General features: G+C 51.0%; 2 non-coding genes across 2 annotated transcripts; both read right to left on the minus strand.

Annotated features, from left to right (window-relative positions):
• Positions 1–12,543: 12,543 nt before the first annotated feature.
• Positions 12,544–12,637, minus strand: TRNAI-UAU. Its single transcript has 2 exons — positions 12,600–12,637; positions 12,544–12,579 (listed from the first exon to the last, which is right to left on the minus strand). It is a non-coding gene; the product is annotated as a tRNA-Ile (tRNA).
• A 525-nt stretch (positions 12,638–13,162) lies between these two features.
• On the minus strand, positions 13,163–13,236 carry TRNAT-UGU. Its single transcript has one exon. It is a non-coding gene; the product is annotated as a tRNA-Thr (tRNA).
• Between the last annotated feature and the right edge of the window lie 2,666 nt (positions 13,237–15,902).

A 15,902-nucleotide genomic window follows, 5' to 3' on the forward strand; every position in this document is an offset into this window, starting at 1 on the left:
GCAGCTTTAACCTGCTCCAGGGGTGACCTGCTTCACCCTCCTGTGGGAGCCCGGGGACCCCGAACTGCCCAGAATCACCTGATTGATGCTGAGCTTAGTGCGGACACCTGATCGGCACAGCCCCCCGTGGCTGGGAGCTCTGGGATCCACTCACAGTAGCTGAGACCTATGGGGTCCATCCGTGGTGGCATGGGCCTGTGGGAGCCCCTTCTGACACTGTTGGCTGATAGCTGTGGGGCCCCCACCGGCCGACAGCTCCAGTCTTGCTGCCCCAGGGCTGAGGTGGAAAATGTCACTGAGATCTCTGAAAGTCACTGATTCTGTGACCCCCTTTATATAATCTTAGCCTTAATCGTTGTTGACTGTCTCTCTCAATCTAGTGGTCTGCTCTAGCGTGGGTGGGACAGGGAAGACAGAAGCTCACCCCCCAGCACAGGTTTGGGCAGAAATGGCTCTTGGGCTATTTGCTGTGCATGCAGAGGACTTGTCCAGGCCGGTGGAGCAGCTCAGCCAGATGAGGAGCTGGAAGAAGGAGACCGGAGCAGCCTGGACATCCCACTTTTTCTCCACAGCCACTGCCTATCAGCAGGATTCCTCCTCCTCCTCCTCAGTGAGACCAAATCTAAGCACCTAGATAGCTGGTCTGTCCGCTGCACCCCAATCCCTCATGCCTGAGCCTCCCTGCCAAAGTCCTGCACCTGGCTCCAGAGAATTGTCTCACATCTCGCTGGGAACTCGACTTCTTGTGCCCAGAGAGTCTTGGCCCCACTCAGTAGAGGACCTGAGAAACACAGTGTCTGCCTTTTCCAAATAAGTGCTTGGAAAGGTTTTGTTTCTGTGACCACATGGCCTAATGGATAAGGCGTCTGACCTCGGATTAGGCAATTGAGGCTTCGAGTCCCTTCGTGGTTGTTGTGCAATTTTACCTTTGTGCTGAAAGTCCTGCTCCCTTCAGGGCTGGAACCTCTTCTTGGCCGCTCAGGCCAATGCTCTGGCTTCAGCTAGAGCCTCGGGAAGGAGTTGGGGGTCGGGCGTCACAAAGGCTGGGACATGAGCCCCAGCTGCTTCCAGTCTCGCCTTTGCCCTTCCTGACTTGCCAAAGAAAATGGGCGGCTGCCCGGGCTAGCGTGTGGAGCAGTTTCCCTCTTCCAAGTGTGCGCCTGTCCCTGTGCTGGAGGGTATTTGCTACATAGCACCTTGGGAGCCTGGGTGTTTCTCTGCTTCTCGCCAGCTGGGGAAAAGCCTCTTGGGGTAAAATCTCCTGCCCCACTGCCAAAGTGAGCACCTGGAGTGGGAACGGTAAGAGGCCCCACCAGGGGGGCTGGCCCTGCTTTCCTACCATCTTCTGATGTTAGCCACAAAGCATCAGCAGCTGGCTGTGGGTGGTTTTTGTTATATCCTTGGGGCAGCCGGTGTAGGAAGCAATCACTTGAGGCCAGAGAGCAGGCAGCTAACCAAAACCTCCATTTTATTTACAGATATACAGAGAGCTCACTCAGCTGGTTGAAACCGGCTGAGCTAACCCATAATAATCTAACTCAGTTGCCATAGCAACAAAAACCATGACAACCAAATACACAACATATTCCTCCCCCCCTAATAAGAACATCCCCTAAATAAAACACACACTAGACTAGAGAAGGAGGGTAGACGGCCTCCATTCCCGGCTAAACCCTGGGGATTATTTTGCCCCATAACCGTGGGTTCGCCCTAGCTAAAGATCCAGCCGATGAGGAGGCCTTCTGTCTCTAGGTGGATTACGGCGAACTTCTGGTGTTATTGCACCCGAAAGCACTAGGGGCTCAGGGTCCGCAGCATGAACAGGTGAGGAGGTGGTATCAGCTCGTGCTGGGCAAAGGGGTATCTCAGCCGCCGGCAGTAATGGAGAACAGTCAGAAACAGGTGACTCGTGATTCGGTCCCTCACCAGAAGAGGTGAAGTCAGACCCCTCAACTGCAGATGGGTCCTGAGGACTGGCATGACCTGGCAACAGCTGATCTACATGTCGCCGCCAGGTAAGATTCTCTGCAGTCCGGACTGTGTAGGGAACAGGTCCTGTTTGAGTGATGACTGTGGCCGGAACCCATTTAGCTCTGGAAGTATAATTCCGAGCCAAAACTGGCTGTCCCGGGCTAAAGGTTCGATCTTTTGCTCTGGGTGCCCGTCTGATGACTTGATATTGCTGCTGATGTTGCACAATTTGTCGGGGTTCAGAAGGTTTCAGCAGATCAAAGCAAGTGCGCAGCTGTCGTCCCATCATTAGAAAGGCCGGAGATGCGTGGGTCGTAGCATGAGGTGTGTTTCTGTAGGAAAGTAAAAAGGTATCCAGACGCTTTTGAATGGAGTGTTGTCCCCTTGCTGATTTCAAAGCGTTTTTCATTGTCTGCACAAATCTTTCAGCTAATCCGTTGGTGGACGGATGATATGGTGCTGACGTGATGTGGTGTATCCCATTTGCCTTCATAAAATTTTGAAACTCCTGAGAAACGAACTGCGGTCCGTTGTCGCTCACAAGTTGTTCTGGCAGAACAAAACGACTAAAGAGTCCTCGTAGTTTTTGGATAGTACTCTCTGCAGAAGTGGACTGCATTATAGAGACTTCTGGCCATTTAGAATGGGCATCTATTGCCACCAAGAACATGCTTCCTTCAAGGGGGCCAGCAAAGTCAACGTGAATACGTTGCCACGGGTTTTCAGGCCAGTCCCATGGGTGTAGGGGTGCCCACTGGGGTGCATTCCTCACACCCTGACATGACATACAAGCTTTTGCCTTCTCTTCAATAGCGCTGTCCAGTCCAGGCCACCAAAAATAGCTTCGTGCAATTTCCTTCATGCGCACTATTCCACAGTGACCGGAATGTAGCTGTTCTAACATCTGTGATCTCAGTGGTGGTGGAATAATGACACGTCTCCCCCACAACAAACAACCAGATTGGACCGATAACTCCGTCCGCTTGGACATGTAGGGAACAAGGTCGGATGAGACCGGAGAGGTTTGTCGAGATTTTCCATGCATCACCAGGTCCATAACGTGGGACAATACTGGGTCAACGCGAGTTGCCTTCTTTATCTGAGTAGCAGTGATGGGTGTATTCTCTACCTGTTCAAAGTAGAAGATTTCCTTTTGGGCACTATCTTGGTGTTTGACTGGCAAAGGCAACCTTGAGAGGCCATCTGCATTGCCGTGCAGAGTGGATTTCCGATATTTGATTTCATATGTGTGTGCTGAAAGTAACAATGCCCAACGTTGCATACGACTAGCAGCTAATGGGGGAATGCCTGTGTAGGGTCCAAAAATTGATGTCAGAGGTCGATGGTCTGTGAGAAGAGTAAATTTTCGCCCAAACAGGTACTGATGAAACTTCCGAATTCCAAAAACAATTCCTAATGCCTCACGTTCGATTTGGGCGTAGTTAGTTTCTGCTTTGCTTAGAGTGCGTGAAGCAAAAGCAATAGGTCTCTCTTCTCCTGAAGGCATAATATGTGACACGACTGCTCCCACTCCATAAGGGGAGGCATCGCAGGCCAATTTCAGTGGTAAGGATGGATCAAAGTGCGTTAGAACTTCAGAATTTAGCAATGCATCCTTAGTTTTGTTAAACGCAACATCACAGGCTTCAGTCCACTTCCAGGCCTTGTTCTGCCCAAGGAGCTCATGAAGTGGTTTTAGCAGTGTGGCTAACTGTGAGATGAACTTTCCATAATAGTTCAGGAGTCCTAGAAACGAGCGCAGCTGGCTTACATTTCGAGGTGGGGGAGCCTCCACAATAGCTTTAACTTTTGCAGGGGCCTTATGAAGACCTGCAGAATCAATGATGTGTCCCAAATATTCAACAGAGGGCTTGAAGAATTCACACTTGTCTTTGCGAACTCGTAGGCCATACTCTTCCAGTCTTTGTAGGGTAGCCTCTAAATTCTTTAAGTGATCCTCTTCATTTCTTCCAGTGACCAGGATATCATCCAGATAGCACTGAACTCCTGACAAGCCACACAAGATCTGGTCCATAGCCCTCTGGAACAGGGCGGGAGCAGATGTTATTCCGAAGGGTAGGCGACAGTATTGATAAAGCCCCTTATGAGTCACAATAGTCAACAGCTCTTGGGACTTTTCATCAACGTGCATCTGTAAATATGCTTGACTCAGATCAATCTTACTGAACTTTTGTCCCCCAGCCAGGCCTGCGAAGAGGTCATCGATGCGGGGAAGCGGGTATTGCTCTGCACACAACACTGGGTTGACAGTGACTTTAAAATCACCGCAAATCCGGAGAGAGCCATCTTTCTTCACGATTGGAACGATAGGAGTGGCCCATGAGCTATGGGTAACTGGTATTAGGACTCCATTGGTGACCAGGTGCTCCAGGTCTGCTTCAACTTTTGGCCTGATGGCATATGGCACAGTTCGGGCTTTCAGATATTTTGGTGGACTGTCAGGTTTAATGTTCAATGTCACAGTGATTCCCTTCATACTTCCCAAATCATCTCCAAAAACAGCAGCATGTTTCCTTAGAATAGGGGTTAGACTGGTTTCTTCTTTAGTCATCCGGTGCACTTCTGCCCAGTTCAGTTGAATCTTCCCAAGCCAAGACCTACCCATTAAGGCTGGGTAGTCACCTCTCACCACAAACAGTGGCAATTTAGCCGCCTGTCCATTGAGCTCCACCTTAACATCAATAGTGCCCAACATGGGCACAGCTTCACCTGTATACGTCTTCAGAACAGTTTTTGTTGCCTTAAGCGGAAGATGCTGTAGCTTTTCCTTATACACAGTCTCAGGAACCAGCGAGACAGCTGCACCGGTGTCTAGTTCCATGCGTATAGGTTTGCCCTCCAATAAAGGGGTTACCCAGTATTCATGTGAGCCCGCTGCCAAAGACAAAACATGCAGTGGCACTTCCTCTTGTGAGGAGGTGTCACCTTGATCATCCTGGGTCTGCTCTAGGGTATGCAAGGTTCCTCTTTTTGTCGGCCAGACCACAGGCCTCTTTTTCTTTTGTTTACAGGCACACTCAATGTGTCCCTTTTTGCCACAGTGTCGACACACCAGGTCCTTACACCAGCATTCTGATGCCTGGTGACCCAGCTTACCACAGCGGTAACATTCTTGACTCTGCACCGTTTTGTGGGTCACTTCTTGTGACACTTTTTGCACCCTAGGGGATGCACCGATGTATTGTGCCTCCCTTGTAGCCAGTTCCATGGAGACAGCAATATCAACAGCCTTCTGTAATGTAAGCTGAGCCTCTGTCAGTAGGCGCTTCCGTATAGCTTCACTGCAGAGGCCACACACTAACCTGTCACGCAGGGCATCATTTAACATCTCTTTAAATTCACAGTGTTCTGCTAGCTTTTTTAAAATGGTTACAAATTGTACAACTGTTTCATCTTCCTTTTGGTCTCTTTTGTGGAACCTATATCTTTCAGCAGTTACCAGTGGTTTTGGGGAGAAATGAGACCCCAGGATTTCCACAATGTCACTGTAAGATTTAGTCTCAGGCTTAACAGGGTGCAGTAAGCTGCGTAGCAGAGAGTAGGTTTTAGCCCCTACAACAGTTAAGAATATTGGCACCTTCTTCGCTTCTGTAATGTCATTTGCAATACCAAAAAGCTCAAAACGTTCAGTATACACATGCCACTGCTCTGTATTCTCATCAAAAGGCTCCAGGGGCCTGGTCAGAGTAGCCATGATTTTTAGTTTCACTTTCACAGTCAGTGCAAACAAGCAGCTTTTTTTGTTTGTTTGTTCTTTACCTTAACTTCTACTTCCTTCTGTTACTGGAGCAGCACCGAGTCTCACCCTCATCGCCAGTGTTATATCCTTGGGGCAGCCGGTGTAGGAAGCAATCACTTGAGGCCAGAGAGCAGGCAGCTAACCAAAACCTCCATTTTATTTACAGATATACAGAGAGCTCACTCAGCTGGTTGAAACCGGCTGAGCTAACCCATAATAATCTAACTCAGTTGCCATAGCAACAAAAACCATGACAACCAAATACACAACAGTTTTCAGTGAGGGTTCGGCATGGCAGGGAGCAGGGAGCAGGCTGGCCGGGTGTCTCTGTGGCTGTCTGCTGGCCACGCATAGGCATGGTTCTCCCCTTCTCTTGCCCTGCCCTTGGTTGGTCTGTGGCTTTTAAGCTTCCCTTGGAGCTGTCAGCACCAGCCGCCTCTGTCCTAGGTGCCCAGAGGGGGAGAGGTGCTGGGCTCCAGCCTGGGACTCTTCCTCCCTCCTGCCTTTCCCTGACTATGAAACCTGGCCCTGACACGCCTTTCTTCAAGCGCCATGTGGGCAAGAGGAAAAGTGTGGTAGAAAGCACAAGGGCCAAACTTGCGGGCATCAGAAATCCCAAACACCCAGTCAAACCACAGCCACTTCTAGACCCCATTCCAACCAAAGACCTGGCTCCAGGGGGTATGAGTCACTCAGCACAAGGTAAACAACTCATTCTTAGACAGCTGGAGATAGGAAAGCACTTGGATCTCCAGGGATTTACCAGAAGGTCCCACTGAGATTTGAACTCAGATTTCAGCATGCCAACCCTTACACCATGGGACCAGCTTGTGCTAGCTTCTCTGAACGTTGGTGACCCTATCATAGAATACCAGGCTTGGAAGGGACCTCAGGAGGTATCTAGCCCAACCCCCTGCTCAAAGCAAGGCCAATCTACAGACAGACTTTTGTCCCAGATCCCTAAATGGCCCCCTCAGGGACTGAGCTCACAAACCTGGGTTTAGCAGCCCAATACTCAAACCACTGAGCTCTTCCTTTCTCACGCGGTCAGCTTGTGTAAGGGGACTGTTGGCCCTTTACTAAAACTGAGTGGGGTTTTTTTGGTTGGCTAGTTCCCAGTCCCAATAGAAGGGGGAAGGGTCAATGGGAAATCAGGCCCCTGAGACTGACAGTCCCCTGGGGCAATGGTCACCGACTGGTAGGGAACAAGTGAGAATTTGTTAATGAGTAAAATTCCTGGTGAAAATTGGCAAAGCTGTGGAGAGTTTGAAAAGTTCCAGTGAATTTACACATGAAGATACAAACAGAGAGACAACTAGAGAGAAAGAGAACATCACAGACTGCACAGGCCCACACAGACATAAACAAAAACCAAACCCACCCAGCACACAGAGCCATATACACATAAGGGAAAGCCACACAAAACATAGAACAAATCCACACCAAAAAATACAGCAAAAGCCCACAACAAGAAAGCACAAAAACCACATACCAAAAGAATACTTAGCAAAAAACAATCTGCATGCAAAAGTCACACATACACACACACAAAACTATGCAAGGCATCCACAAAAATCACAGAGGACCCACATGCACGACAGACAACAAAACCCCAACATACAGAAAGCCAGGCAGGGTTTGAGTCTCACAGCGAAGAGGGTGAGCACACAGGTGGTTTGGGGAGCAAAGACTGAGGGGGAGTCGGGGGCAGTGCTCTAGGCTCTGCCTGACCCCTCCTGACACAGGCGGCTGGTGGAGAGCAGAGCCTGGTAGATCTGTGGACTCTGCCCTGCTCTCTGTAAAGCAAGGGGACCTCGGTGTCTTCTGAGCTGCAATTGTATTTTCTGCAGGGCAAAATGATTGGCAGAAGCCATTTGCTTAAAGGAAACTAGTGCTGTAGATGAAGTTTGAACTCACAAGCTCAGCATGACTTGACTCAGCACTGCTCTGGAAGTACTGGGCACTAACCCATTGCACCCCTGGACCCTGCTTTCAGGAGCTTGTCTCCATGTTTCATGGATGGATTAGTGGAGTGTGTGGGGGGGGTTGCATTAGCTAAAACAAATCCATATTAAAGGCTGCAGGATGGCAGCAGCAGAGGTGGGGAGCCTCCTTCCATGTGATAGAGCTGGTTCCCCTTCCGTTGCTCAGGGGAAGGTTGGTGCTTTGAGCCCACCCGGTGCTGGAACGTCCCATGGGTGAGATTAATGGGACTCTTGGGAAAGGAAGGGAAGTATTCTCTATCCCTGCCTAGCTCCATTGGTCTCCTGTGGCCCTTTCGACTCTCTGCTCCCCTGTTGGGGAGATGCAGAGACAAGCCCCCATCTGGGAGAGTCACCGAGAGGCTGTGTCCCATGGCGTGTAGGGGGGGATGGGGCTCAAGGGGAGAAGATTGTGTGTGACAGTTTGTGGGGGAGGGGGAGGGTGTGTTCCTTAGGATAGAAATGATGGAAAACACAGGGGCAGTGACAGCGAAGCCCCGTGTCTGAGTGTTATGACCCTGTGTGGTGCTGCCGTTCACCTTCCCCTCCTATGGGCTCAGCTTTCATTGAATCCAGCATTTTTTCACCTGTCCTCACCACAGAGGTGTCCCACATGCCTCAGCTACCGAGTGTCCCTCTTAGAGACACCGAGGACTGGAACTGATTTCAGCTGCTGGACAGCTCTGCTAGGTCTTTATTCATTTGCACAGGAAAATGCTGAGTATTTAAATTCATTTCAAGCCCCCTGCCCCCATTCAGCGAACTCCTGAACATACTGGAGATGGGTCTGGAAATTGATTTTCATTCGAAAAAGTTTTTAAAGGGAATCACTTGGATTGGAACTACAAACCTATTATCCTAGAAGGAAACATTCACCCACTGACCTACACTCACAACAGAGAGTGTCATGTACAGCCTAGAGCAGGAACAGTTTTTAACCTGGGGGTTAGTAAACTTTCTCTCTGTACAAACACCACAGCTTACAAACTCTCCACCCCCGCTCTGTGTCCCCAGAGCACAACAACAACTCTCCTTGGGGGGCACACAGCTCCCCAGCTCCCTGCCCATCAGTCTCTCCAGCGTTGCTCCAATCCCTTAAAGCAGGGTCTCAACCTCAATTTACCTTAGGGCCAGTGCCAGTCCTCCAAGTGGGCCAATAATGTCACTCATACTGCCCAGACCCTGCCCCCCAAAACTCCGCCCCTCACCTGCCTAAGGCTCTGGGAGGGAGTTTGGGTGGGGGGAGGAGGTCTAGGGTGCAGGCCCTGGGCTGGGGCTGGGGCTGGGGTGCAGGAGGGGTGCAGGCTCTGGGGGGAGTTTGGGTGCAGAAGGGGTGAGAGGCTGGTCTCTGGGAGGGAGTTTGGGTGGGGGAGAGGTTCTGGGGTGCAGGCTCTGGGATGGAGTTTGCAGCACCGTAACATGGGTGAGGTGAGTGAGGCACTTGCCTCGGGCACAAAAATTCCTTGTACGGCTCTGAGAGTTTGGGTGCTGGGTGCGGGCTCTGGGCTGGGACAGGGGGTGGGGGAACAGGAGGAGGGGTGGGGGTGCAGGCTCTGGGAGGGAGATTGGGGCAGGCGGGAGGGGGTGTGTGGAGGGAGGGGGCGCAGGCTGTGGGAGGGAGTTGGGGGCAGGCGTGTGTGGACCGGGGTGCAGGCTCTGGGAGGGAGTCAGGAGTGAGGCGCTTACCTGGGGCTCCAAGGCGGGGTGGGCTGGGGAGCCTCCGCGTGCTGCTACCCGCAGGCATCACCCCCGCAGTGTCCCATTGGCTGCAGGGGCTTGGGGTGGGGGCAGTGCGTGGAGGCACAGACCCGCCCTGCCCTTCCATGCGGAGGGGCCGGCAGCCACTGGAGCGAGCAGGCAGACGCTGCTCAGCTCCGCTGCACTGACGGGGCCCCTGGGGGGGGAGTGCCTGGGGGCAGCAGGCGGGGCCAAGGGAGTGACCCGGTCCCAAAACTGCTGGAGCCTCACAAGCGAGACCTGGGAACCAGGACTGCCAGCCAGACAAACACCTTTAAGAGGAGGCGTCCCTCTCCCTGTCAAAAACTGATCTTCCTCCTTCAGTTCAGTGACAGCCTGAATTGTTCCTTATCCTGGCAGAGCCAGAGGACTGAAAGCAGCAACATCAAACCCCTGTGTAGCTCGCAGGAATGGACATAAACACTCCCTGGTATCTGAGGAGATGTTCAGCTTTGCCCTTGGTCAACTACAAGGCTAAAGGGAAAGGAGGTGGTGCCAGGTATAATGAGTGAAACACGACACATCATAGTTATGCCCATGGTGGCTTCAAAATCTTTTATGTACTTCTTCTTATCAGCCGTGTATTGTTTTCTCTGGAGCCTAGGCCTTGACCAAGAAATTTGTACCTTGATAAAATAATCTACCGCCTCTGGTGAAGGCAGTGGACTTGACACCCACTGGGGTGTCCCTACACAGGTACAAGTACCAACAACAATGGTTGCCTTTTAGCCTTAGATTTTAATCATGGCAATACATTGATACCAATTCCTGTTAAATAATTTCTCAACCAGAGTCCTTCACCCACATTCCTTAGGGCATTGGGCCACCATGTGAACGTTTCATTTCCCTCCTCAGTTTCACACAGAGAGACAATTTCCTTTGCACCGATCCATGAACAGCAAAATCTCCCTGTGTCTCTGGTCTGAGCCAGGGCGTTCGATTCCAGTGAACCCTTCTCTCCTGCAATGGCGACGGTCAGACAGAGGGGACATGGCACCTCCATCCCTGCCAGGGAGGTATTGGCTCGGCTCTTTCTTTCTGCTGCTGTTGTTAGTCCATGAAACATCAGGGATGGAATGCAAGGCTGAGTTCATGCACCAGCCCTCAGTGCCCCAGAGAAATCCTGCCACCTGCTATTGGAATGATGTGCTGGAGATTTGACTAGGAAAGGGACTGTCTGAATTGTCAGAGTGGGGAATGAACAACAATCTACAGCAATGTCATTCACACAGACACACTCTCATCCTGCTCCAGCTGGAAGGGAAATGGGCAGGAATTCTCACTGTTCAGGCCAGGACACACTTACACTGATGTGCAGTCATGAGTGTGCTGGGGAAGCTGGTCTGAGCAATTTGAAGTGACAATTCAGTGAGAACAGAATCATCATGTAGTGAAACAACTGTGTATTGAGTAGTTGTGGCCAAGTGGTTAAGGCAACGGGCTAGAAATCCATTGGGGTCTCTCCGTGCAGGTTCAAATCCTCCCACCTACGCAAGCACTGCGCTGTTGTTATTATTACTGTAGTCTTAGTGCCTGAGCATCCACAGTGCAAACTGGAGCCAGATCTACTTTCACTCTGTCTACACTTAAAACGCTGCTGTGGCACTGCTATAGCACTTTGGAGTAGACAGTGACTGGAGGGTTTTTCTCATCCCTGTAATACTTACATGGACAGAACAATTCTTCCTTTTCTTTAGCACTATCTAACCAGGGCTTAGGTCACCTTAACTCTATGGGTTGGGGGGGGGTTCACACCCTGAGAGACGTCACTCTGCCAGTTCAGTGCCCAGCGTACACCAGCCCTTAGATCCCTCTTGGTATTTCAATGCAGGTACTGACCTGTGAGAGGAAAACATCAGCTCACAAACACAGAGACTGAATTCCCCACATTCAATCTCTCTGCACTTTCCAGAAAATCACGAAATTCAATTCATTCTTGCTAGGCCAGAGAAAAAATAAGTGACACCAAGTTTTTGGCTTGGTTAAATAAAATTAAGTGTTTAATTAATATAGTAAAAATCTGCACTGATTCCTCTAACTAACACCATAGCGTGAAATAGGAACAGAGACAAAGCTTGTCAGTGACAACTAATTTCACAAATGATCTTCCCATTATTAATTTCCACGCCGCCCCGATTGGAGGTCTGGGCATCTCCAGTGTCACTGCTCTGCATTCACCTTCCCCTTAGAATTGTTCTCGGACATTCCCAAATTTGGAAAACTGTGCAGGTCAGAATGTGAATAGTGACCCCGTCTCCTTCCTGCACCTGCTCTACATTGCTCCACAGCAGCTTCTCCCCCTGCAGAGTCACCCCAGCACGGCAGTGCAGCCGCCCAGGGTTCAGCAGGGGCCCCTGGCAAGGACAGTGGGTGCAGCTAACAGCCCGGTGTGCCTGGCCCTGAGGCAGCTGTAAAAAGGCAGCCCCCCCCCACAAGTACAGAGACTGAATTCCCCAACTATAACATCATGACCCCCTGTAGAAAGCCACACGTGTCAGTTGTATTTTCACAGGGAGATGCAAAAATCAAGTGACACCAATTTTTAAGTTGAGTAAAAAAAGTTGAGGAGATAGTTATTAACCTCACAAAAATACACTAAAGATCCCTCAACATAACACCTGAAGGTGAAATATGAACAGAGACAAACCTTGTCAGCAAAGGCTCATTTCCCAAACGATCCTCAAAATGTTACTAATTCCCACCCCTCCTCCGCAGGAGCTCTGTGCAGTGTAACTGTTCTGCAGGCAGCTTCCCATTAAATGCTGTTATGGGACATGGAAATGTACCAGCGACAGAATTTGAAGAGCAAACCTGGCTCCCCGCACCAGGCGGGATTTGAGTGTTTTGTCCCTGTCATTTAGTCTTTGTCAATAGTACAGACGCCAGGGGCAGGACTCCAGGCTCTGCTTGAGGGATCCTGGCACAGGGGCTGGGCAGGAGAAAGGATTGTAGACTCTGACCTGTGCTCTGGAGAGGAGGTAATAAGTGAAGGGGGCATTTTTGATTCCTCCCCTCCTCAGTGTCCCTGGGCTGGAATTCTACCTTCCACAGGACCAAATGAGGGGGTGATGCCACTTGGCTAATGAAAACCAGTGCTCTAGGTGAGGCTTGAACTCACAACCTCAGCATAGCTCCTCTCAGCACTGCCCTATAAGTACTGTGTGCTAACCAATTGCACCACTGGAGCACCTATTAATTGCTCTTCTCCCAGTTCCCTAGGCTGATAAACAGTCTCTGTGGAGCTTGAGAGCAGGTAGCGACAAGTGTTGTACTCGGTGGGGTGGATCCTTCTTAAGGCTTCCAGGCACCATTTGACCCTTTTGTTCTTCCCTGTGTAGTAACAGAGCTGGTTAAAAGTCAATGGAGAGTCTTGCTGCAGACCAACAGATCTCAAATCACTGATAACCAGCTCTAAGCATTAGTCCTGCTTTGGGACAGTGTCTCTCATGCAACAAACTGCCCAGTCTGCGCTAGCAGTGAGGCTCCCTCACTAACAGCTGAAATCAGGGAGAGCTGTGTGACGTGCAGGGCCCCAGGGGTGCCTGAACAGGGGGGAACAACACCCCAGGACTTTTAAAAATGGGAGGGCTCTGCCTTGCCACTTTGTAATGACCATAAGGGCAGGAGGAAGGGGCAGCATAGGAGTCTATGTAGCTCTGATTTTTGTCTTCTGACAGTAGCCAATACCAGGTGCCCTAAAAGCCACTCCCCAAGACACCACTGGGAGTTGAACCCAGGATCTTCTGTTTACAAAACAGGTGCTTTAACCAGCTAAGCCATAGTGCCTGCTGTTACTTACAGTATCGTGTCTGCACACACCTGACTCTCTGCCAGTCCCCACTGGGCCCTGACAAGTGTTGCTCGTGATTGGATTCTGTAAAGCAGAGGAGCAGGTGACGTTTTGCTCCCAAGGTGTGTGTGTGATTCTTTGGACAGGTCTACACTACAAAATTAGGTTGGTGTAATTACATTACTTAGGCTGGCAATGCAGTTCTATCAAGCTAATCCCGGTGTAGATAGCGGCTCAGCTGTCAGAACTTTCCCTTGGAGCAGGGGGACACTGAAAGGGGAGGGGCCCAGCCTCTGTAGCAGAAATACAGGGCAGGCGAGATCACAGCAGGCATGGTGGGATACTGGTGGCGACCAGTCATGGTGATATAATGACCAGCAGCATTTACACTGACAATTTATCGCTTGAAGTTTGCTGCAAAAAGCTCTAGGCCTCTCATCAAGGTGTTTTTATTTTGTCACCAAAACGGCAGTTTTGTCGCCAGACGTGGCATTGCAGTGTGTGCACCAGCCACAAGCTGCCGAACGAGGGTGCGTTGTCTGTTTTTCACACACCTGAGCAATATAATTCTGCTGAAAGAATTAGTGCAGACCTGGCCAAAGATTCACACTCACACACAGCTTGCAAGGAAAACGTCACCTGCTCCTCTGCTTTGCAGTATCCAAACACATGCAAAGCGTGTCAGGCCCCAGTGGGGCTGGCAGGGAGTCAGCTGTGGGCAGACACTGTGGCTTAGTTATAAGCAGGCACCATGGCTTAGCTGGCTTAAAGCACCTACCTTATAAACAGGAGATCCTGGGTTCAACTACCAGTAGTGCCTTGTTAAGTAACTCTTGGGGTACCTGGTATTAGCTACTGTCAGAGAACAAAACACAGCATTGGGTGGGCCTTTGGTCCAGCCCAGTATAGCTGTTCTCATGGTTTAAATTACACTCACAGGCTCTGATGATAGAGTTACTGAAAGTTTGGGAGTTAAGAGCTGATAGGTCAGTGGTCCAGCCTGTCACAGATGACCCCCCTCTATCTAGGACAGGGGCAGGTCTGGGCTCTCACACCAAATGGCTCATTGTGGCTGCCAGAATCTGAGTGGTTCATTTAGTTTGCACCGAGGGTTGAGTCCTGCTTTGTGCACCGTGTGTGAGAATGAAAATCCTAAACTGCCCTTTGAAATAACGAATGCAGCAGGACGTGTTATTGTCCCTGCCCCAAAGCAGACAGACCAATGGAGAAATGCCGTTGAGTTCAGGGTAATACTCCACTGCCATTTTACCTTTTTTGCTTGCTAAACTCCCTCCCAACCTTGAGGGCTCCCAGAGCCCGATATTGAGCTTGAGCTGAGATGTCTACTTTTAAACGCGCTCTCTGTGCGACTGCACATGGCTAAGCAAAGAGAACAAACCCCCAATCCTCCCTGTGCTTTGGGGGCCAGGTTTGCGGTGGGAATTCTGTAGTTCAGATGATTTCACGCCTGCGCATTGTGATTCTTTACCAGTTTCTCTGGCATGGGGGCAGTTTTGTGCTCGCAGTTGTGATGGCCGAGTGGTTAAGGCATTGGAGTTGAAATCCAATAGAGTTCCCCTATGCAAGTTCAAATCCTGATCACAGCGAGGCCTGTGTTTTAGCCAGTCTCGAACCCAGGCAACACCTCTGTACAACCCCCTGAGACACTCTCAATTCTCTCCCCACCCCAAGTAAATCCTGTTCTGCTCCTTTCATAGAGATCCCTGGGACACCCCCTCACACTGGGTCCCTGAGGGGTCAGGCAAATTCTCAGCACTTGAACCGTCTGCCACTCACCTGGTGCCCCATAGATCAGCCATAGCCCTGCTTCCTCTCCTCTCTAGAGTGCGAAAGGAGCCAAGTCAGCAACTCCATGGGAGCTACGGGGCTGCAGAACCAACAGAGAAAAAATAGGTGCTCAGCCTCCACTGGCAGCCAGCTCCACCCGCACACTACAGGCCTCGGATCTAAAAGGGGAGTGTGACGTCTGGTGGTCAGAGCGGGTGGCGGGTTTGGTGGTCAGAATTCCTGGGTTCTATCTCCAGCCCTGGGAGTGGAGGGGGTCTAGAGCAGGGGGACTGGGAGCCAGGACTCCTGGCTTCCATTGGGGAGACTGTTTTTTTCTGTGCTTCCCTCCCTAGAGATCCCAGCCCAGCCCCCTAGTGGAGAGTGAGTGGGAGCCGGGGAAGTTGCTCTCCCACTTCAGAAACATGATTCAACCCCCCCACCCCCAACCGTGGGCTGTTCCATTATGGACCCCACCATCCCAAAGGCAGACAATAGAAGCCCCGCCCACCAGAATCAAGGGGGGCGTTGTCTAGTTGCCCCCGCAACAAGCCCACTCATGGTTGCAAAGAAATCCCACATAGGCCCCTGCTAGGACAGGATCTGCTGCTCCCACCTTTTTCCTTCTCACCATGAGCCGTTCCCCGCCAGGCACCACACCCCAGTCACACGCCCTTGGTCAATACATAGCTCAGTGGCAATCACTGCCCCGAAGTGACTCCGGTGCAGGCACCCACCGCACGAACTCCCCACACCGGATTCTGGCCACAAGCAGAGAATTCTCTCCGCCGGGCTCCTTCGGTTCCTCTCGCTGCTCTGCGTCCTGCCACCAGACACTGCTCATCTGCATAGCCCCGCCCATAGACACGTGACACCT

This window comes from Mauremys mutica, unplaced genomic scaffold, assembly GCF_020497125.1.
Source record: "Mauremys mutica isolate MM-2020 ecotype Southern unplaced genomic scaffold, ASM2049712v1 Super-Scaffold_100198, whole genome shotgun sequence".
Classification (NCBI taxonomy): domain Eukaryota; kingdom Metazoa; phylum Chordata; order Testudines; family Geoemydidae; genus Mauremys; species Mauremys mutica.